Below are 22,927 nucleotides of genomic sequence, written 5' to 3'. Positions count from 1 at the left end.
CTCCGCATATATCAGTCCCAGGGCATGCGCAGAGGCCGTTTAACGCGATGAATGCACGTTTAGGCAAAGAATAATTTTTCCCCTAAAATTGAAAAAATGCTAAGCCTATAGCCCATGAAAATATCATTTTTCCGACGAAAAATAAAGTGACTCTAAACCGCTGGTTCTCCGCATATATCAGTCCCAGGGCATGCGCAGAGGCCGTTTATCGCGATAAATGCACGTTTAGGCAAAGAATAATTTTTCCCCTAAAATTGAAAAAATGCTCAGCCTATAGCCCATGAAAATATCATTTTTCCGCCGAAAAATAAAGTGACTCTAAACCGCTGGTTCTCCGCATATATCAGTCCCAGGGCATGCGCAGAGGCCGTTTAACGCGATAAATGCACGTTTAGGCAAAGAATAATTTTTCCCCTAAAATTGAAAAAATGCTAAGCCTATAGCCCATGAAAATATCATTTTTCCGACGAAAAATAAAGTGACTCTAAACCGCTGGTTCTCCGCATATATCAGTCCCAGGGCATGCGCGGAGGCCGTTTATCGCGATAAATGCACGTTTAGGGAAAGAATAATTTTTCCCCTAAAATTGAAAAAATGCTAAGCCTATAGCCCATGAAAATATCATTTTTCCGACGAAAAATAAAGTGACTCTAAACCGCTGGTTCTCCGCATATATCAGTCCCAGGGCATGCGCGGAGGCCGTTTATCGCGATAAATCCACGTTTAGGCAAAGAATAATTTTTCCCCTAAAATTGAAAAAATGCTAAGCCTATAGCCCATGAACATATCATTTTGCCGACGAAAAATAAAGTGACTCTAAACCGCTGGTTCTCCGCATATATCAGTCCCAGGGCATGCGCAGAGGCCGTTTATCGCGATAAATGCACATTTAGGCAAAGAATAATTTTTCCCCTAAAATTGAAAAAATGCTAAGCCTATAGCCCATGAAAATATCATTTCTCAGCCGAAAAATAAGGTGACTCTAAACCGCTGGTTCTCCGCATATATCACTCCCAGGGCATGCGCAGAGGCCGTTTAACGCGATAAATGCACGTTTAGGCAAAGAATAATTTTCCCCCTAAAATTGAAAAAATGCTAAGCCTATTGCCCATGAAAATATCATTTTTCCGACGAAAAATAAGGTGACTCTAAACCGCTGGTTCTCCGCATATATCAGTCCCAGGGCATGCGCAGAGGCCGTTTAACGCGATAAATGCACGTTTAGGCAAAGAATAATTTTTCCCCTAAAATTGAAAAAATGCTAAGCCTATAGCCCATGAAAATATCATTTTTCCGACGAAAAATAAAGTGACTCTAAACCGCTGGTTCTCCGCATATATCAGTCCCAGGGCATGCGCAGAGGCCGTTTAACGCGATAAATGCACGTTTAGGCAAAGAATAATTTTTCCCCTAAAATTGAAAAAATGCTAAGCCTATAGCCCATGAAAATATCATTTTTCCGACGAAAAATAAAGTCTCTCTAAGCGCTGGTTCTCCGCATATATCAGTCCCAGGGCATGCGCAGAGGCCGTTTAACGCGATAAATGCACGTTTAGGCAAAGAATAATTTTTCCCCTAAAATTGAAAAAATGTAAGCCTATAGCCCATGAAAATATCATTTTTCCGACGAAAAATAAAGTGACTCTAAACCGCTGGTTCTCCGCATATATCAGTCCCAGGGCATGCGCAGAGGCCGTTTATCGCGATAAATGCACGTTTAGGCAAAGAATAATTTTTCCCCTAAAATTGAAAAAATGCTAAGCCTATAGCCCATGAAAATATCATTTTTCCGACGAAAAATAAAGTGACTCTAAACCGCTGGTTCTCCGCATATATCAGTCCCAGGGCATGCGCAGAGGCCGTTTAACGCGATAAATGCACGTTTAGGCAAAGAATAATTTTTCCCCTAAAATTGAAAAAATGGTCAGCCTATAGCCCATGAAAATATCATTTTTCCGACGAAAAATAAAGTGACTCTAAACCGCTGGTTCTCCGCATATCTCAGTCCCAGGGCATGCGCAGAGGCCGTTTATCGCGATAAATGCACGTTTAGGCAAAGAATAATTTTTCCCCTAAAATTGAAAAAAATGCTCAGCCTATAGCCCATGAAAATATCATTTTTCAGACGAAAAATAAAGTGACTCTAAACCGCTGGTTCTCCGCATATATCAGTCCCAGGGCATGCGCAGAGGCCGTTTAACGCGATAAATGCACGTTTAGGCAAAGAATAATTTTTCCCCTAAAATTGAAAAAATGCTAAGCCTATAGCCCATGAAAATATCATTTTTCCGACGAAAAATAAAGTGACTCTAAACCGCTGGTTCTCCGCATATATCAGTCCCAGGGCATGCGCGGAGGCCGTTTATCGCGATAAATGCACGTTTAGGGAAAGAATAATTTTTCCCCTAAAATTGAAAAAATGCTAAGCCTATAGCCCATGAAAATATCATTTTTCCGACGAAAAATAAAGTGACTCTAAACCGCTGGTTCTCCGCATATATCAGTCCCAGGGCATGCGCAGAGGCCGTTTAACGCGATAAATGCACGTTTAGGCAAAGAATAATTTTTCCCCTAAAATTGAAAAAATGCTAAGCCTATAGCCCATGAAAATATCATTTTGCCGACGAAAAATAAAGTGACTCTAAACCGCTGGTTCTCCGCATATATCAGTCCCAGGGCATGCGCAGAGGCCGTTTATCGCGATAAATGCACATTTAGGCAAAGAATAATTTTTCCCCTAAAATTGAAAAAATGCTAAGCCTATAGCCCATGAAAATATCATTTTTCCGACGAAAAATAAAGTGACTCTAAACCGCTGGTTCTCCGCATCTATCAGTCCCAGGGCATGCGCAGAGGCCGTTTATCGCGATAAATGCACGTTTAGGCAAAGAATAATTTTTCCCCTAAAATTGAAAAAATGCTAAGCCTATAGCCCATGAAAATATCATTTTTCCGACGAAAAATAAAGTGACTCTAAACCGCTGGTTCTCCGCATATATCAGTCCCAGGGCATGCGCAGCGGCCGTTTATCGCGATAAATGCACGTTTAGGCAAAGAATAATTTTTCCCCTAAAATTGAAAAAATGCTAAGCCTATAGCCCATGAAAATATCATTTTTCAGACGAAAAATAAAGTGACTCTAAACCGCTGGTTCTCCGCATATATCAGTCCCAGGGCATGCGCAGAGGCCGCTTATCGCGATAAATGCACGTTGAGGCAAAGAATAATTTTTCCCCTAAAATTGAAAAAAATGCTAAGCCTATAGCCCATGAAAATATCATTTTTCCGACGAAAAATAAAGTGACTCTAAACCGCTGGTTCTCCGCATATATCAATCCCAGGGCATGCGCAGAGGCCGTTTATCGCGATAAATGCACGTTTAGGCAAAGAATAATTTTTCCCCTAAAATTGAAAAAATGCTAAGCCTATAGCCCATGAAAATATAATTTTTCCGACGAAAAATAAAGTGACTCTAAACCGCTGGTTCTCCGCATATATCAGTCCCAGGGCATGCGCAGAGGCCGTTTAACGCGATGAATGCACGTTTAGGCAAAGAATAATTTTTCCCCTAAAATTGAAAAAATGCTAAGCCTATAGCCCATGAAAATATCATTTTTCCGACGAAAAATAAAGTGACTCTAAACCGCTGGTTCTCCGCATATATCAGTCCCAGGGCATGCGCAGAGGCCGTTTATCGCGATAAATGCACGTTTAGGCAAAGAATAATTTTTCCCCTAAAATTGAAAAAATGCTCAGCCTATAGCCCATGAAAATATCATTTTTCCGCCGAAAAATAAAGTGACTCTAAACCGCTGGTTCTCCGCATATATCAGTCCCAGGGCATGCGCAGAGGCCGTTTAACGCGATAAATGCACGTTTAGGCAAAGAATAATTTTTCCCCTAAAATTGAAAAAATGCTAAGCCTATAGCCCATGAAAATATCATTTTTCCGACGAAAAATAAAGTGACTCTAAACCGCTGGTTCTCCGCATATATCAGTCCCAGGGCATGCGCGGAGGCCGTTTATCGCGATAAATGCACGTTTAGGGAAAGAATAATTTTTCCCCTAAAATTGAAAAAATGCTAAGCCTATAGCCCATGAAAATATCATTTTTCCGACGAAAAATAAAGTGACTCTAAACCGCTGGTTCTCCGCATATATCAGTCCCAGGGCATGCGCAGAGGCCGTTTAACGCGATAAATGCACGTTTAGGCAAAGAATAATTTTTCCCCTAAAATTGAAAAAATGCTAAGCCTATAGCCCATGAAAATATCATTTTGCCGACGAAAAATAAAGTGACTCTAAACCGCTGGTTCTCCGCATATATCAGTCCCAGGGCATGCGCAGAGGCCGTTTATCGCGATAAATGCACATTTAGGCAAAGAATAATTTTTCCCCTAAAATTGAAAAAATGCTAAGCCTATAGCCCATGAAAATATCATTTTTCCGACGAAAAATAAAGTGACTCTAAACAGCTGGTTCTCCGCATATATCAGTCCCAGGGCATGCGCAGAGGCCGTTTATCGCGATAAATGCACGTTTAGGCAAAGAATAATTTTTCCCCTAAAATTGAAAAAATGCTAAGCCTATAGCCCATGAAAATATCATTTTTCCGACGAAAAATAAAGTGACTCTAAACCGCTGGTTCTCCGCATATATCAGTCCCAGGGCATGCGCGGAGGCCGTTTATCGCGATAAATCCACGTTTAGGCAAAGAATAATTTTTCCCCTAAAATTGAAAAAATGCTAAGCCTATAGCCCATGAAAATATCATTTTTCCGACGAAAAATAAAGTGACTCTAAACCGCTGGTTCTCCGCATATATCAGTCCCAGGGCATGCGCAGAGGCCGTTTAACACGATAAATGCACGTTTAGGCAAAGAATAATTTTTCCCCTAAAATTGAAAAAATGCTAAGCCTATAGCCCATGAAAATATCATTTTTCCGACGAAAAATAAGGTGACTCTAAACCGCTGGTTCTCCGCATATATCAGTCCCAGGGCATGCGCAGAGGCCGTTTAACGCGATAAATGCACGTTTAGGCAAAGAATAATTTTTCCCCTAAAATTGAAAAAATGCTAAGCCTATAGCCCATGAAAATATCATTTTTCCGACGAAAAATAAAGTGACTCTAAACCGCTGGTTCTCCGCATATATCAGTCCCAGGGCATGCGCAGAGGCCGTTTATCGCGATAAATGCACGTTTAGGCAAAGAATAATTTTTCCCCTAAAATTGAAAAAATGCTAAGCCTATAGCCCATGAAAATATCATTTTTCCGACGAAAAATAAAGTGACTCTAAACCGCTGGTTCTCCGCATATATCAGTCCCAGGGCATGCGCAGAGGCCGTTTAACGCGATAAATGCACGTTTAGGCAAAGAATAATTTTTCCCCTAAAATTGAAAAAATGGTCAGCCTATAGCCCATGAAAATATCATTTTTCCGACGAAAAATAAAGTGACTCTAAACCGCTGGTTCTCCGCATATATCAGTCCCAGGGCATGCGCAGAGGCCGTTTATCGCGATAAATGCACGTTTAGGCAAAGAATAATTTTTCCCCTAAAATTGAAAAAATGCTAAGCCTATAGCCCATGAAAATATCATTTTCAGACGAAAAATAAAGTGACTCTAAACCGCTGGTTCTCCGCATATATCAGTCCCAGGGCATGCGCAGAGGCCGCTTATCGCGATAAATGCACGTTGAGGCAAAGAATAATTTTTCCCCTAAAATTGAAAAAAATGCTAAGCCTATAGCCCATGAAAATATCATTTTTCCGACGAAAAATAAAGTGACTCTAAACCGCTGGTTCTCCGCATATATCAATCCCAGGGCATGCGCAGAGGCCGTTTATCGCGATAAATGCACGTTTAGGCAAAGAATAATTTTTCCCCTAAAATTGAAAAAATGCTAAGCCTATAGCCCATGAAAATATAATTTTTCCGACGAAAAATAAAGTGACTCTAAACCGCTGGTTCTCCGCATATATCAGTCCCAGGGCATGCGCAGAGGCCGTTTAACGCGATGAATGCACGTTTAGGCAAAGAATAATTTTTCCCCTAAAATTGAAAAAATGCTAAGCCTATAGCCCATGAAAATATCATTTTTCCGACGAAAAATAAAGTGACTCTAAACCGCTGGTTCTCCGCATATATCAGTCCCAGGGCATGCGCAGAGGCCGTTTATCGCGATAAATGCACGTTTAGGCAAAGAATAATTTTTCCCCTAAAATTGAAAAAATGCTCAGCCTATTGCCCATGACAATATCATTTTTCCGCCGAAAAATAAAGTGACTCTAAACCGCTGGTTCTCCGCATATATCAGTCCCAGGGCATGCGCAGAGGCCGTTTAACGCGATAAGTGCACGTTTAGGGAAAGAATAATTTTTCCCCTAAAATTGAAAAAATGCTAAGCCTATAGCCCATGAAAATATCATTTTTCCGACGAAAAATAAAGTGACTCTAAACCGCTGGTTCTCCGCATATATCAGTCCCAGGGCATGCGCGGAGGCCGTTTATCGCGATAAATGCACGTTTAGGGAAAGAATAATTTTTCCCCTAAAATTGAAAAAATGCTAAGCCTATAGCCCATGAAAATATCATTTTTCCGACGAAAAATAAAGTGACTCTAAACCGCTGGTTCTCCGCATATATCAGTCCCAGGGCATGCGCAGAGGCCGTTTAACGCGATAAATGCACGTTTAGGCAAAGAATAATTTTTCCCATAAAATTGAAAAAATGCTAAGCCTATAGCCCATGAAAATATCATTTTGCCGACGAAAAATAAAGTGACTCTAAACCGCTGGTTCTCCGCATATATCAGTCCCAGGGCATGCGCAGAGGCCGTTTATCGCGATAAATGCACATTTAGGCAAAGAATAATTGTTCCCCTAAAATTGAAAAAATGCTAAGCCTATAGCCCATGAAAATATCATTTTTCCGACGAAAAATAAAGTGACTCTAAACCGCTGGTTCTCCGCATATATCAGTCCCAGGGCATGCGCAGAGGCCGTTTATCGCGATAAATGCACGTTTAGGCAAAGAATAATTTTTCCCCTAAAATTGAAAAAATGCTAAGCCTATAACCCATGAAAATATCATTTTTCCGACGAAAAATAAAGTGACTCTAAACCGCTGGTTCTCCGCATATATCAGTCCCAGGGCATGCGCAGAGGCCGTTTATCGCGATAAATGCACGTTTAGGCAAAGAATAATTTTTCCCCTGAAATTGAAAAAATGCTAAGCCTATAGCCCATGAAAATATCATTTCTCAGACGAAAAATAAAGTGACTCTAAACCGCTGGTTCTCCGCATATATCAGTCCCAGGGCATGCGCAGAGGCCGCTTATCGCGATAAATGCACGTTGAGGCAAAGAATAATTTTTCCCCTAAAATTGAAAAAATTGCTAAGCCTATAGCCCATGAAAATATCATTTTTCCGACGAAAAATAAAGTGACTCTAAACCGCTGGTTCTCCGCATATATCAATCCCAGGGCATGCGCAGAGGCCGTTTATCGCGATAAATGCACGTTTAGGCAAAGAATAATTTTTCCCCTTAAATTGAAAAAATGCTAAGCCTATAGCCCATGAAAATATAATTTTTCCGACGAAAAATAAAGTGACTCTAAACCGCTGGTTCTCCGCATATATCAGTCCCAGGGCATGCGCAGAGGCCGTTTAACGCGATGAATGCACGTTTAGGCAAAGAATAATTTTTCCCCTAAAATTGAAAAAATGGTCAGCCTATAGCCCATGAAAATATCATTTTTCCGACGAAAAATAAAGTGACTCTAAACCGCTGGTTCTCCGCATATATCAGTCCCAGGGCATGCGCAGAGGCCGTTTATCGCGATAAATGCACGTTTAGGCAAAGAATAATTTTTCCCCTAAAATTGAAAAAATGCTAAGCCTATAGCCCATGAAAATATCATTTTTCCGACGAAAAATAAAGTGACTCTAAACCGCTGGTTCTCCGCATATATCAGTCCCAGGGCATGCGCGGAGGCCGTTTATCGCGATAAGTGCACGTTTAGGGAAAGAATAATTTTTCCCCTAAAATTGAAAAAATGCTAAGCCTATAGCCCATGAAAATATCATTTTTCCGACGAAAAATAAAGTGACTCTAAACCGCTGGTTCTCCGCATATATCAGTCCCAGGGCATGCGCAGAGGCCGTTTAACGCGATAAATGCACGTTTAGGCAAAGAATAATTTTTCCCCTAAAATTGAAAAAATGCTAAGCCTATAAAATATCATTTTGCCGACGAAAAATAAAGTGACTCTAAACCGCTGGTTCTCCGCATATATCAGTCCCAGGGCATGCGCAGAGGCCGTTTATCGCGATAAATGCACATTTAGGCAAAGAATAATTTTTCCCCTAAAATTGAAAAAATGCTAAGCCTATAGCCCATGAAAATATCATTTTTCCGACGAAAAATAAAGTGACTCTAAACCGCTGGTTCTCCGCATATATCATTCCCAGGGCATGCGCAGAGGCCGTTTATCGCGATAAATGCACGTTTAGGCAAAGAATAATTTTTCCCCTAAAATTGAAAAAATGCTAAGCCTATAGCCCATGAAAATATCATTTTTCCGACGAAAAATAAAGTGACTCTAAACCGCTGGTTCTCCGCATATATCAGTCCCAGGGCATGCGCGGAGGCCGTTTATCGCGATAAATCCACGTTTAGGCAAAGAATAATTTTTCCCCTAAAATTGAAAAAATGCTAAGCCTATAGCCCATGAAAATATCATTTTTCCGACGAAAAATAAAGTGACTCTAAACCGCTGGTTCTCCGCATATATCAGTCCCAGGGCATGCGCAGAGGCCGTTTAACACGATAAATGCACGTTTAGGCAAAGAATAATTTTTCCCCTAAAATTGAAAAAATGCTAAGCCTATAGCCCATGAAAATATCATTTTTCCGACGAAAAATAAGGTGACTCTAAACCGCTGGTTCTCCGCATATATCAGTCCCAGGGCATGCGCAGAGGCCGTTTAACGCGATAAATGCACGTTTAGGCAAAGAATAATTTTTCCCCTAAAATTGAAAAAATGCTAAGCCTATAGCCCATGAAAATATCATTTTTCCGACGAAAAATAAAGTGACTCTAAACCGCTGGTTCTCCGCATATATCAGTCCCAGGGCATGCGCAGAGGCCGCTTATCGCGATAAATGCACGTTTAGGCAAAGAATAATTTTCCCCCTAAAATTGAAAAAATGCTAAGCCTATAGCCCATGAAAATATCATTTTTCCGACGAAAAATAAAGTGACTCTAAACCGCTGGTTCTCCGCATATATCAGTGCCAGGGCATGCGCAGAGGCCGTTTAACGGGATAAATGCACGTTTAGGCAAAGAATAATTTTCCCCCTAAAATTGAAAAAATGCTAGGCCTATAGCCCATGAAAATATCATTTTTCCGACGAAAAATAAAGTGACTCTAAACCGCTGGTTCTCCGCATATATCAGTCCCAGGGCATGCGCAGAGGCCGTTTATCGCGATAAATGCACGTTTAGGCAAAGAATAATTTTTCCCCTAAAATTGAAAAAATGCTAAGCCTATAGCCCATGAAAATATCATTTTTCCGACGAAAAATAAAGTGACTCTAAACCGCTGGTTCTCCGCATATATCAGTCCCAGGGCATGCGCAGAGGCCGTTTAACACGATAAATGCACGTTTAGGCAAAGAATAATTTTTCCCCTAAAATTGAAAAAATGCTAAGCCTATAGCCCAAGAAAATATCATTTTTCCGACGAAAAATAAGGTGACTCTAAACCGCTGGTTCTCCGCATATATCAGTCCCAGGGCATGCGCAGAGGCCGTTTAACGCGATAAATGCACGTTTAGGCAAAGAATAATTTTTCCCCTAAAATTGAAAAAATGCTAAGCCTATAGCCCATGAAAATATCATTTTTCCGACGAAAAATAAAGTGAATCTAAACCGCTGGTTCTCCGCATATATCAGTCCCAGGGCATGCGCAGAGGCCGCTTATCGCGATAAATGCACGTTTAGGCAAAGAACAATTTTTCCCCTAAAATTGAAAAAATGCTAAGCCTATAGCCCATGAAAATATCATTTTTCCGACGAAAAATAAAGTGACTCTAAACCGCTGGTTCTCCGCATATATCAGTCCCAGGGCATGCGCAGAGGCCGTTTAACGGGATAAATGCACGTTTAGGCAAAGAATAATTTTCCCCCTAAAATTGAAAAAATGCTAGGCCTATAGCCCATGAAAATATCATTTTTCCGACGAAAAATAAAGTGACTCTAAACCGCTGGTTCTCCGCATATATCAGTCCCAGGGCATGCGCAGAGGCCGTTTATCGCGATAAATGCACATTTAGGCAAAGAATAATTTTTCCCCTAAAATTGAAAAAATGCTAAGCCTATAGCCCATGAAAATATCATTTTTCCGACGAAAAATAATGTGACTCTAAACCGCTGGTTCTCCGCATATATCAGTCCCAGGGCATGCGCAGAGGCCGCTTATCGCGATAAATGCACGTTTAGGCAAAGAATAATTTTTCCCCTAAAATTGAAAAAAATGCTAAGCCTATAGGCCATGAAAATATCATTTTTCCGACGAAAAATAAAGTGACTCTAAACCGCTGCTTCTCCGCATATATCAATCCCAGGGCATGCGCAGAGGCCGTTTATCGCGATAAATGCACGTTTAGGCAAAGAATAATTTTTCCGCTAAAATTGAAAAAATGCTAAGCCTATAGCCCATGAAAATATAATTTTTCCGACGAAAAATAAAGTGACTCTAAACCGCTGGTTCTCCGCATATATCAGTCCCAGGGCATGCGCAGAGGCCGTTTAACGCGATGAATGCACGTTTAGGCAAAGAATAATTTTTCCCCTAAAATTGAAAAAATGCTAAGCCTATAGCCCATGAAAATATCATTTTTCCGACGAAAAATAAAGTGACTCTAAACCGCTGGTTCTCCGCATATATCAGTCCCAGGGCATGTGCAGAGGCCGTTTATCGCGATAAATGCACATTTAGGCAAAGAATAATTTTTCCCCTAAAATTGAAAAAATGCTAAGCCTATAGCGCATGAAAATATCATTTTTCCGACGAAAAATAAAGTGACTCTAAACCGCTGGTTCTCCGCATATATCAGTCCCAGGGCATGCGCAGAGGCCGTTTATCGCGATAAATGCACGTTTAGGCAAAGAATAATTTTTCCCCTAAAATTGAAAAAATGCTCAGCCTATAGCCCATGAAAATATCATTTTTCCGACGAAAAATAAAGTGACTCTAAACCTCTGGTTCTCCGCATATATCAGTCCCAGGGCATGCGCAGAGGCCGTTTAACGCGATAAATGCACGTTTAGGCAAAGAATAATTTTTCCCCTAAAATTGAAAAAATGCTAAGCCTATAGCCCATGAAAATATCATTTTGCCGACGAAAAATAAAGTGACTCTAAACCGCTGGTTCTCCGCATATATCAGTCCCAGGGCATGCGCAGAGGCCGTTTATCGCGATAAATGCACATTTAGGCAAAGAATAATTTTTCCCCTAAAATTGAAAAAATGCTAAGCCTATAGCCCATGAAAATATCATTTTTCCGACGAAAAATAAAGTGACTCTAAACCGCTGGTTCTCCGCATATATCAGTCCCAGGGCATGCGCAGAGGCCGTTTATCGCGATAAATGCACGTTTAGGCAAAGAATAATTTTTCCCCTAAAATTGAAAAAATGCTAAGCCTATAGCCCATGAAAATATCATTTTTCCGACGAAAAATAAAGTGACTCTAAACCGCTGGTTCTCCGCATATATCAGTCCCAGGGCATGCGCGGAGGCCGTTTATCGCGATAAATGCACGTTTAGGCAAAGAATAATTTTTCCCCTAAAATTGAAAAAATGCTAAGCCTATAGCCCATGAAAATATCATTTTTCCGACGAAAAATAAAGTGACTCTAAACCGCTGGTTCTCCGCATATATCAGTCCCAGGGCATGCGCAGAGGCCGTTTAACACGATAAATGCACGTTTAGGCAAAGAATAATTTTTCCCCTAAAATTGAAAAAATGCTAAGCCTATAGCCCATGAAAATATCATTTTTCCGACGAAAAATAAGGTGACTCTAAACCGCTGGTTCTCCGCATATATCAGTCCCAGGGCATGCGCAGAGGCCGTTTAACGCGATAAATGCACGTTTAGGCAAAGAATAATTTTTCCCCTAAAATTGAAAAAATGCTAAGCCTATAGCCCATGAAAATATCATTTTTCCGACGAAAAATAAAGTGACTCTAAACCGCTGGTTCTCCGCATATATCAGTCCCAGGGTATGCGCAGAGGCCGTTTAACGCGATAAATGCACGTTTAGGCAAAGAATAATTTTTCCCCTAAAATTGAAAAAATGCTAAGCCTATAGCCCATGAAAATATCATTTTTCCGACGAAAAATAAAGTGACACTAAACCGCTGGTTCTCCGCATATATCAGTCCCAGGGCATGCGCAGAGGCCGTTTATCGCGATAAATGCACGTTTAGGCAAAGAATAATTTTTCCCCTAAAATTGAAAAAATGCTAAGCCTATAGCCCATGAAAATATCATTTTTCCGACGAAAAATAAAGTGACTCTAAACCGCTGGTTCTCCGCATATATCAGTCCCAGGGCATGCGCAGAGGCCGTTTATCGCGATAAATGCACGTTTAGGCAAAGAATAATTTTTCCCCTAAAATTGAAAAAATGCTCAGCCTATAGCCCATGAAAATATCATTTTTCCGACGAAAAATAAAGTGACTCTAAACCGCTGGTTCTCCGCATATATCAGTCCCAGGGTATGCGCAGAGGCCGTTTAACGCGATAAATGCACGTTTAGGCAAAGAATAATTTTTCCCCTAAAATTGAAAAAATGCTAAGCCTATAGCCCATGAAAATATCATTTTTCCGACGAAAAATAAAGTGACTCTAAACCGCTGGTTCTCCGCATATATCAGTCCCAGGGTATGCGCAGAGGCCGTTTAACGCGATAAATGCACGTTTAGGCAAAGAATATTTTTCCCCTAAAATTGAAAAAATGCTAAGCCTATAGCCCATGAAAATATCATTTTGCCGACGAAAAATAAAGTGACTCTAAACCGCTGGTTCTCCGCATATATCAGTCCCAGGGCATGCGCAGAGGCCGTTTATCGCGATAAATGCACGTTTAGGCAAAGAATAATTTTTCCCCTAAAATTGAAAAAATGCTAAGCCTATAGCCCATGAAAATATCATTTTTCCGACGAAAAATAAAGTGACTCTAAACCGCTGGTTCTCCGCATATATCAGTCCCAGGGTATGCGCAGAGGCCGTTTAACGCGATAAATGAACGATTAGGCAAAGAATAATTTTCCCCCTAAAATTGAAAAAATGCTAAGCCTATAGCCCATAAAAATATCATTTTTCCGACGAAAAATAAAGTGACTCTAAACCGCTGGTTCACCGCATATATCAGTCCCAGGGCATGCGCGGAGGCCGTTTATCGCGATAAATGCACGTTTAGGCAAAGAATAATTTTTCCCCTAAAATTGAAAAAATGCTAAGCCTATAGCCCATGAAAATATCATTTTTCCGACGAAAAATAAAGTGACTCTAAACCGCTGGTTCTCCGCATATATCAGTCCCAGGGTATGCGCAGAGGCCGTTTAACGCGATAAATGCACGTTTAGGCAAAGAATAATTTTTCCCCTAAAATTGAAAAAATGCTAAGCCTATAGCCCATGAAAATATCATTTTTCCGACGAAAAATAAAGTGACACTAAACCGCTGGTTCTCCGCATATATCAGTCCCAGGGCATGCGCAGAGGCCGTTTATCGCGATAAATGCACGTTTAGGCAAAGAATAATTTTTCCCCTAAAATTGAAAAAATGCTAAGCCTATAGCCCATGAAAATATCATTTTTCCGACGAAAAATAAAGTGACTCTAAACCGCTGGTTCTCCGCATATATCAGTCCCAGGGCATGCGCAGAGGCCGTTTATCGCGATAAATGCACGTTTAGGCAAAGAATAATTTTTCCCCTAAAATTGAAAAAATGCTCAGCCTATAGCCCATGAAAATATCATTTTTCCGCCGAAAAATAAAGTGACTCTAAACCGCTGGTTCTCCGCATATATCAGTTCTAGGGTATGCGCAGAGGCCGTTTAACGCGATAAATGCACGTTTAGGCAAAGAATAATTTTTCCCCTAAAATTGAAAAAATGCTAAGCCTATAGCCCATGAAAATATCATTTTTCCGACGAAAAATAAAGTGACTCTAAACCGCTGGTTCTCCGCATATATCAGTCGCAGGGTATGCGCAGAGGCCGTTTAACGCGATAAATGCACGTTTAGGCAAAGAATAATTTTTCCCCTAAAATTGAAAAAATGCTAAGCCTATAGCCCATGAAAATATCATTTTTCCGACGAAAAATAAAGTGACTCTAAACCGCTGGTTCTCCGCATATATCAGTCCCAGGGCATGCGCAGAGGCCGTTTATCGCGATAAATGCACGTTTAGGCAAAGAATAATTTTTCCCCTAAAATTGAAAAAATGCTAAGCCTATAGCCCATGAAAATATCATTTTTCCGACGAAAAATAAGGTGACTCTAAACCGCTGGTTCTCCGCACATATCAGTCCCAGGGCATGCGCAGAGGCCGTTTATCGCGATAAATGCACGTTTAGGCAAAGAATAATTTTTCCCCTAAAATTGAAAAAATGCTAAGCCTATAGCCCATGAAAATATCATTTTTCCGACGAAAAATAAAGTGACACTAAACCGCTGGTTCTCCGCATATATCAGTCCCAGGGCATGCGCAGAGGTCGTTTATCGCGATAAATGCACGTTTAGGCAAAGAATAATTTTTCCCCTAAAATTGAAAAAATGCTAAGCCTATAGCCCATGAAAATATCATTTTTCCGACGAAAAATAAAGTGACTCTAAACCACTGGTTCTCCGCATATATCAGTCCCAGGGCATGCGCAGAGGCCGTTTATCGCGATAAATGCACGTTTAGGCAAAGAATAATTTTTCCCCTAAAATTGAAAAAATGCTCAGCCTATAGCCCATGAAAATATCATTTTTCCGACGAAAAATAAAGTGACTCTAAACCGCTGGTTCTCCGCATATATCAGTCCCAGGGTATGCGCAGAGGCCGTTTAACGCGATAAATGCACGTTTAGGCAAAGAATAATTTTTCCCCTAAAATTGAAAAAATGCTAAGCCTATAGCCCATGAAAATATCATTTTTCCGACGAAAAATAAAGTGACTCTAAACCGCTGGTTCTCCGCATATATCAGTCCCAGGGTATGCGCAGAGGCCGTTTAACGCGATAAATGCACGTTTAGGCAAAGAATAATTTTTCCCCTAAAATTGAAAAAATGCTAAGCCTATAGCCCATGAAAATATCATTTTTCCGACGAAAAATAAAGTGACTCTAAACCGCTGGTTCTCCGCATATATCAGTCCCAGGGCATGCGCAGAGGCCGTTTATCGCGATAAATGCACGTTTAGGCAAAGAATAATTTTTCCCCTAAAATTGAAAAAATGCTAAGCCTATAGCCCATAAAAATATCATTTTTCCGACGAAAAATAAAGTGACTCTAAACCGCTGGTTCACCGCATATATCAGTCCCAGGGCATGCGCGGAGGCCGTTTATCGCGATAAATGCACGTTTAGGCAAAGAATAATTTTTCCCCTAAAATTGAAAAAATGCTAAGCCTATAGCCCATGAAAATATCATTTTTCCGACGAAAAATAAAGTGACTCTAAACCGCTGGTTCTCCGCATATATCAGTCCCAGGGTATGCGCAGAGGCCGTTTAACGCGATAAATGCACGTTTAGGCAAAGAATAATTTTTCCCCTAAAATTGAAAAAATGCTAAGCCTATAGCCCATAAAAATATCATTTTTCCGACGAAAAATAAAGTGACACTAAACCGCTGGTTCTCCGCATATATCAGTCCCAGGGCATGCGCAGAGGCCGTTTATCGCGATAAATGCACGTTTAGGCAAAGAATAATTTTTCCCCTAAAATTGAAAAAATGCTAAGCCTATAGCCCATGAAAATATCATTCTTCCGCCGAAAAATAAGGTGACTAAACCGCTGGTTCTCCGCATATATCAGTCCCAGGGCTTACGCAGAGGCCGTTTAACGCGATAAATGCACGTTTAGGCAAAGAATAATTTTTCCCCTAAAATTGAAAAAATGCTAAGCCTATAGCCCATGAAAATATCATTTTTCCGACGAAAAATAAAGTGACTAAACCGCTGGTTCTCCGCATATATCAGTCCCAGGGCATGCGCAGAGGCCATTTATCGCGATAAATGCACGTTTAGGCAAAGAATAATTTTTCCCCTGAAATTGAAAAAATGCTAAGCCTATAGCCCATGAAAATATCATTTTTCCGACGAAAAATAAAGTGACTCTAAACCGCTGGTTCTCCGCATATATCAATCCCAGGGCATGCGCAGAGGCCGTTTATCGCGATAAATGCACGTTTAGGCAAAGAATAATTTTTCCCCTAAAATTGAAAAAATGCTAAGCCTATAGCCCATGAAAATATAATTTTTCCGACGAAAAATAAAGCGACTCTAAACCGCTGGTTCTCCGCATATATCAGTCCCAGGGCATGTGCAGAGGCCGTTTAACGCGATGAATGCACGTTTAGGCAAAGAATAATTTTTCCCCTAAAATTGAAAAAATGCTAAGCCTATAGCCCATGAAAATATCATTTTTCCGACGAAAAATAAAGTGACTCTAAACCGCTGGTTCTCCGCATATATCAGTCCCAGGGCATGCGCAGAGGCCGTTTATCGCGATAAATGCACATTTAGGCAAAGAATAATTTTTCCCCTAAAATTGAAAAAATGCTAAGCCTATAGCCCATGAAAATATTATTTTTCCGACGAAAAATAAAGTGACTCTAAACCACTGGTTCTCCGCATATATCAGTCCCAGGGCATGCGCAGAGGCCGTTTATCGCGATAAATGCACGTTTAGGCAAAGAATAATTTTTCCCCTAAATTTGAAAAAATGCTAAGCCTATAGCCCATGAAAATATCATTTTTCCGACGAAAAATAAAGTGACTCTAAACCGCTGGTTCTCCGCATATATCAGTCCCAGGGCATGCGCAGAGGCCGTTTATCGCGATAAATGCACGTTTAGGCAAAGAATAATTTTTCCCCTAAAATTGAAAAAATGCTAAGCCTATAGCCCATGAAAATATCATTTTTCAGACGAAAAATAAAGTGACTCTAAACCGCTGGTTCTCCGCATATATCAGTCCCAGGGCATGCGCAGAGGCCGTTTATCGCGATAAATGCACGTTTAGGCAAAGAATAATTTTTCCCCTAAAATTGAAAAAAATGCTAAGCCTATAGCCCATGAAAATATCATTTTTCCGACGAAAAATAAAGTGACTCTAAACCGCTGGTTCTCCGCATATATCAATCCCAGGGCATGCGCAGAGGCCGTTTATCGCGATAAATGCACGTTTAGGCAAAGAATAATTTTTCCCCTAAAATTGAAAAAATGCTAAGCCTATAGCCCATGAAAATATCATTTTTCCGATGAAAAATAAAGTGACTCTAAACCGCTGGTTCTCCGCATATATCAGTCCCAGGGCATGCGCAGAGGCCGTTTAACGCGATGAATGCACGTTTAGGCAAAGAATAATTTTTCCCCTAAAATTGAAAAAATGCTAAGCCTATAGCCCATGAAAATATCATTTTTCCGACGAAAAATAAAGTGACTCTAAACCGCTGGTTCTCCGCATATATCAGTCCCAGGGCATGCGCAGAGGCCGTTTATCGCGATAAATGCACATTTAGGCAAAGAATAATTTTTCCCCTAAAATTGAAAAAATGCTAAGCCTATAGCCCATGAAAATATCATTTTTCTGACGAAAAATAAAGTGACTCTAAACCGCTGGTTCTCCGCATATATCAGTCCCAGGGCATGCGCAGAGGCCGTTTATCGCGATAAATGCACGTTTAGGCAAAGAATAATTTTTCCCCTAAAATTGAAAAAATGCTAAGCCTATAGCCCATGAAAATATCATTTTTCCGACGAAAAATAAAGTGACTCTAAACCGCTGGTTCTCCGCATATATCAGTCCCAGGGTATGCGCAGAGGCCGTTTAACGCGATAAATGCACGTTTAGGCAAAGAATAATTTTTCCCCTAAAATTGAAAAAAATGCTAAGCTTATAGCCCATAAAAATATCATTTTTCCGACGAAAAATAAAGCGACTCTAAACCGCTGGTTCTCGGCATATATCAGTCCCAGGGCATGCGCAGAGGCCGTTTAACGCGATAAATGAACGATTAGGCAAATAATAATTTTTCCCCTAAAATTGAAAAGATGCTAAACCTATAGCCCATGAAAATATCATTTTTCCGACGAAAAATAAAGTGACTCTAAACCGCTGGTTCTCCGCATATATCAGTCCCAGGGCATGCGCAGGGGCCGTTAACGCGATAAATGCACGTTTAGGCAAAGAATAATTTTTCCCCTAAAATTGAAAAAATGCTAAGCCTATAGCCCATGAAAATATCATTTTTCCGCCGAAAAATAAGGTGACTAAACCGCTGGTTCTCCGCATATATCAGTCCCAGGGCTTGCGCAGAGGCCGTTTAACGCGATAAATGCACGTTTAGGCAAAGAATAATTTTTCCCCTAAAATTGAAAAAATGCTAAGCCTATAGCCCATGAAAATATCATTTTTCCGACGAAAAGTAAAGTGACTAAACCGCTGGTTCTCCGCATATATCAGTCCCAGGGCATGCGCAGAGGCCGTTTATCGCGATAAATGCACGTTTAGGCAAAGAATAATTTTTCCCCTAAAATTGAAAAAATGCTAAGCCTATAGCCTATGAAAATATCATTTTTCAGACGAAAAATAAAGTGACTCTAAACCGCTGGTTCTCCGCATATATCAGTCCCAGGGCATGCGCAGAGGCCGTTTATCGCGATAAATGCACGTTTAGGCAAAGAATAATTTTTCCCCTAAAATTGAAAAAAATGCTAAGCCTATAGCCCATGAAAATATCATTTTTCCGACGAAAAATAAAGTGACTCTAAACCGCTGGTTCTCCGCATATATCAATCCCAGGGCATGCGCAGAGGCCGTTTATCGCGATAAATGCACGTTTAGGCAAAGAATAATTTTTCCCCTAAAATTGAAAAAATGCTAAGCCTATAGCCCATGAAAATATAATTTTTCCGACGAAAAATAAAGTGACTCTAAACCGCTGGTTCTCCGCATATATCAGTCCCAGGGCATGTGCAGAGGCCGTTTAACGCGATGAATGCACGTTTAGGCAAAGAATAATTTTTCCCCTAAAATTGAAAAAATGCTAAGCCTATAGCCCATGAAAATATCATTTTTCCGACGAAAAATAAAGTGACTCTAAACCGCTGGTTCTCCGCATATATCAGTCCCAGGGCATGCGCAGAGGCCGTTTATCGCGATAAATGCACATTTAGGCAAAGAATAATTTTTCCCCTAAAATTGAAAAAATGCTAAGCCTATAGCCCATGAAAATATCATTTTTCCGACGAAAAATAAAGTGACTCTAAACCGCTGGTTCTCCGCATATATCAGTCCCAGGGCATGCGCAGAGGCCGTTTATCGCGATAAATGCACGTTTAGGCAAAGAATAATTTTTCCCCTAAAATTGAAAAAATGCTAAGCCTATAGCCCATGAAAATATCATTTTTCCGACGAAAAATAAAGTGACTCTAAACCGCTGGTTCTCCGCATATATCAGTCCCAGGGCATGCGCGGAGGCCGTTTATCGCGATAAATGCACGTTTAGGCAAAGAATAATTTTTCCCTTAAAATTGAAAAAATGCTAAGCCTATAGCCCATGAAAATATCATTTTTCCGACGAAAAATAAAGTGACTCTAAACCGCTGGTTCTCCGCATATATCAGTCCCAGGGCATGCGCGGAGGCCGTTTAATGCGATAAATGCACGTTTAGGCAAAGAATAATTTTTCCCCTAAAATTGAAAAAATGCTAAGCCTATAGCCCATGAAAATATCATTTTTCCGACGAAAAATAAAGTGACTCTAAACCGCTGGTTCTCCGCATATATCAGTCCCAGGGCATGCGCAGAGGCCGTTTATCGCGATAAATGCACGTTTAGGCAAAGAATAATTTTTCCCCTAAAATTGAAAAAAATGCTAAGCCTATAGCCCATGAAAATATCATTTTTCCGACGAAAAATAAAGTGACTCTAAACCGCTGGTTCTCCGCATATATCAATCCCAGGGCATGCGCAGAGGCCGTTTATCGCGATAAATGCACGTTTAGGCAAAGAATAATTTTTCCCCTAAAATTGAAAAAATGCTAAGCCTTATAGCCCATGAAAATATCATTTTTCCGACGAAAAATAAAGTGACTCTAAACTGCTGGTTCTCCGCATATATCAGTCCCAGGGCTTGCGCGGAGGCCGTTTATCGCGATAAATGCACGTTTAGGCAAAGAATAATTTTTCCCCTAAAATTGAAAAAATGCTAAGCCTATAGCCCATGAAAATATCATTTTTCCGACGAAAAATAAAGTGACTCTAAACCGCTGGTTCTCCGCATATATCAGTCCCAGGGCATGCGCAGAGGCCGTTTAACGCGATAAGTGCACGTTTAGGCAAAGAATAATTTTTCCCCTAAAATTGAAAAAATGCTAAGCCTATAGCCCATGAAAATATCATTTTTCCGACGAAAAATAAAGTGACTCTAAACCGCTGGTTCTCCGCATATATCAGTCCCAGGGCATGAGCAGAGGCCGTTTATCGCGATAAATGCACGTTTAGGCAAAGAATAATTTTTCCCCTAAAATTGAAAAAATGCTAAGCCTATAGCCCATGAAAATATCATTTTTCCGACGAAAAATAAAGTGACTCTAAACCGCTGGTTCTCCGCATATACCAATCCCAGGGCATGCGCAGAGGCCGTTTATCGCGATAAATGCACGTTTAGGGAAAGAATGATTTTTCCCCTAAAATTGAAAAAATGCTAAGCCTATAGCCCATGAAAATATCATTTTTCCGACGAAAAATAAAGTGACTCTAAACCGGTGGTTCTCCGCATATATCAGTCCCAGGGCATGCGCAGAGGCCGTTTAACGCGATAAATGCACGTTTAGGCAAAGAATAATTTTTCCCCTAAAATTGAAAAAATGCTAAGCCTATAGCCCATGAAAATATCATTTTTCCGACGAAAAATAAAGTGACTCTAAACCGCTGGTTCTCCGCATATATCAGTCCCAGGGCATGCGCAGAGGCCGTTTAACGCGATAAATGCACGTTTAGGCAAAGAATAATTTTTCCCTTAAAATTGAAAAAATGCTAAGCCTATAGCCCATGAAAATATCATTTTCCGACGAAAAATAATGTGACTCTAAACCGCTGGTTCTCCGCATATATCAGTCCCAGGGCATGCGCAGAGGCCGTTTAACGCGATAAATGAACGATTAGGCAGAGAATAATTTTCCCCCTAAAATTGAAAAAAATGGTAAGCCTATAGCCCATGAAAATATCATTTTTCCGACGAAAAATAAAGCGACTCTAAACCGCTGGTTCTCCGCTGATTTCTCCGCCGAGTTAAGTTAAGCCCAGTTCAGTTAAGTTCATTTAAGCCCAGCCCAGTTAAGCCCAGGGAAGTTTCGATTTTTGGGAGTTTTCAATATCCTCTCAAAAAGCGCAAGTTTGTCGCCTAAATAACTCCCGACGGTACTCGTGCTGGCAAGCAGTTTAGCGAAGGATACACCGATATTAAAAAATCGGCTTTTTTGGAAGAAAAGTTAAGGCGATAGCCCAGGAAAATTTCCATTTTTGGGAGTTTACAATATCCTCTCAAAAAGCGCTAGTTCGTCGCCTAAATAATTCCTGACGATACTGCGCGTCCTTGCAAGCGGTTATCCCGCTTTGTAGTTCTGCGGCCCGATCGATTGCTGTTACCACAAATGGCCGACAACAAAGTGTAAAACCACGTGAAAGAATACTCGAATTGACGTCACACTTCTCGGAGAGAGAGAGAGAGATAAAACTTTGTTATGTCCTTGATGGGGTTCAGGGGTGGCGGGGGTCGGAAGACTAACCCCCAATCCCCCCTTCCTCAGACGGCGGCCAGTCCTTGCTTTCTGGCGGCGTCTTCGGCCATCCGGACGGCCCAGAGCTGCTCCTCTGGGTCCAAGCTGAGCAGCAATGTCTCCCACTGCTCGGCCGTAGTTATGCGTGTGTTAGTGTGGGAGGTGTTGGTGGGTGAGGCTTTGGGGCATTGCCAGATAATATGATCGAGGTCAGCGCGGGCCTCGCACGCTTTGCAGAGTGGAGAGTATGCATCGGGGTACATGCGGTTGTAAAGCACGGGGTTCGGAAAGGTGCGTGTCTGAAGGAGTCGCCAAGTGGTAGATTGAGACTTATTCAGTGTTTTGTGTGCTGGGGGGTAGCGTAACCGCTCCCTGCGGTAGTGAAGGAGAATTTCTCTCAACGTGACCATTCGGTCCCGCGCGTGACCGCGATGCAGAACAGAGGGCTGGTCGGGATCGGAAGACGCAGGAGAAGGATGATGCGCCCGGTGTGCGAGAGCTCGGGCGGCATCGTGGGCGGCTTCGTTTCCAGCCAGACCCGAGTGACCAGGGGCCCAGATGATCTGCACGCGGCGTTGCCTTGAGGGAGGAGTGCCAGAGAGAATCTTCTGTGCTTTGGGTGCTATCAGTCCTCTTGTGAAGTTACGAATGGCCGTTTTTGAATCGCTTCTCGGAGAGGTTACGGTAAACAAAAGTAAATTAGCGCCTTTGGAGAGAGTGCTGGTAAATTTTGGTCTGGGTGGTAATCGAACCCGGACCTTCGGGGTGCGAAGCGGGCCCGCTTCCTCGACGCCACGGTTCTGGTTGACTAAATGTGTACCTTGTGCGTGCGTCTTTATGAGCTTTAG

Source organism: Dermacentor variabilis, chromosome 9 (assembly GCF_050947875.1).
Source record: "Dermacentor variabilis isolate Ectoservices chromosome 9, ASM5094787v1, whole genome shotgun sequence".
NCBI classification, from domain to species: Eukaryota; Metazoa; Arthropoda; class Arachnida; order Ixodida; family Ixodidae; genus Dermacentor; species Dermacentor variabilis.
This window is presented reverse-complemented; position numbering follows the sequence as displayed.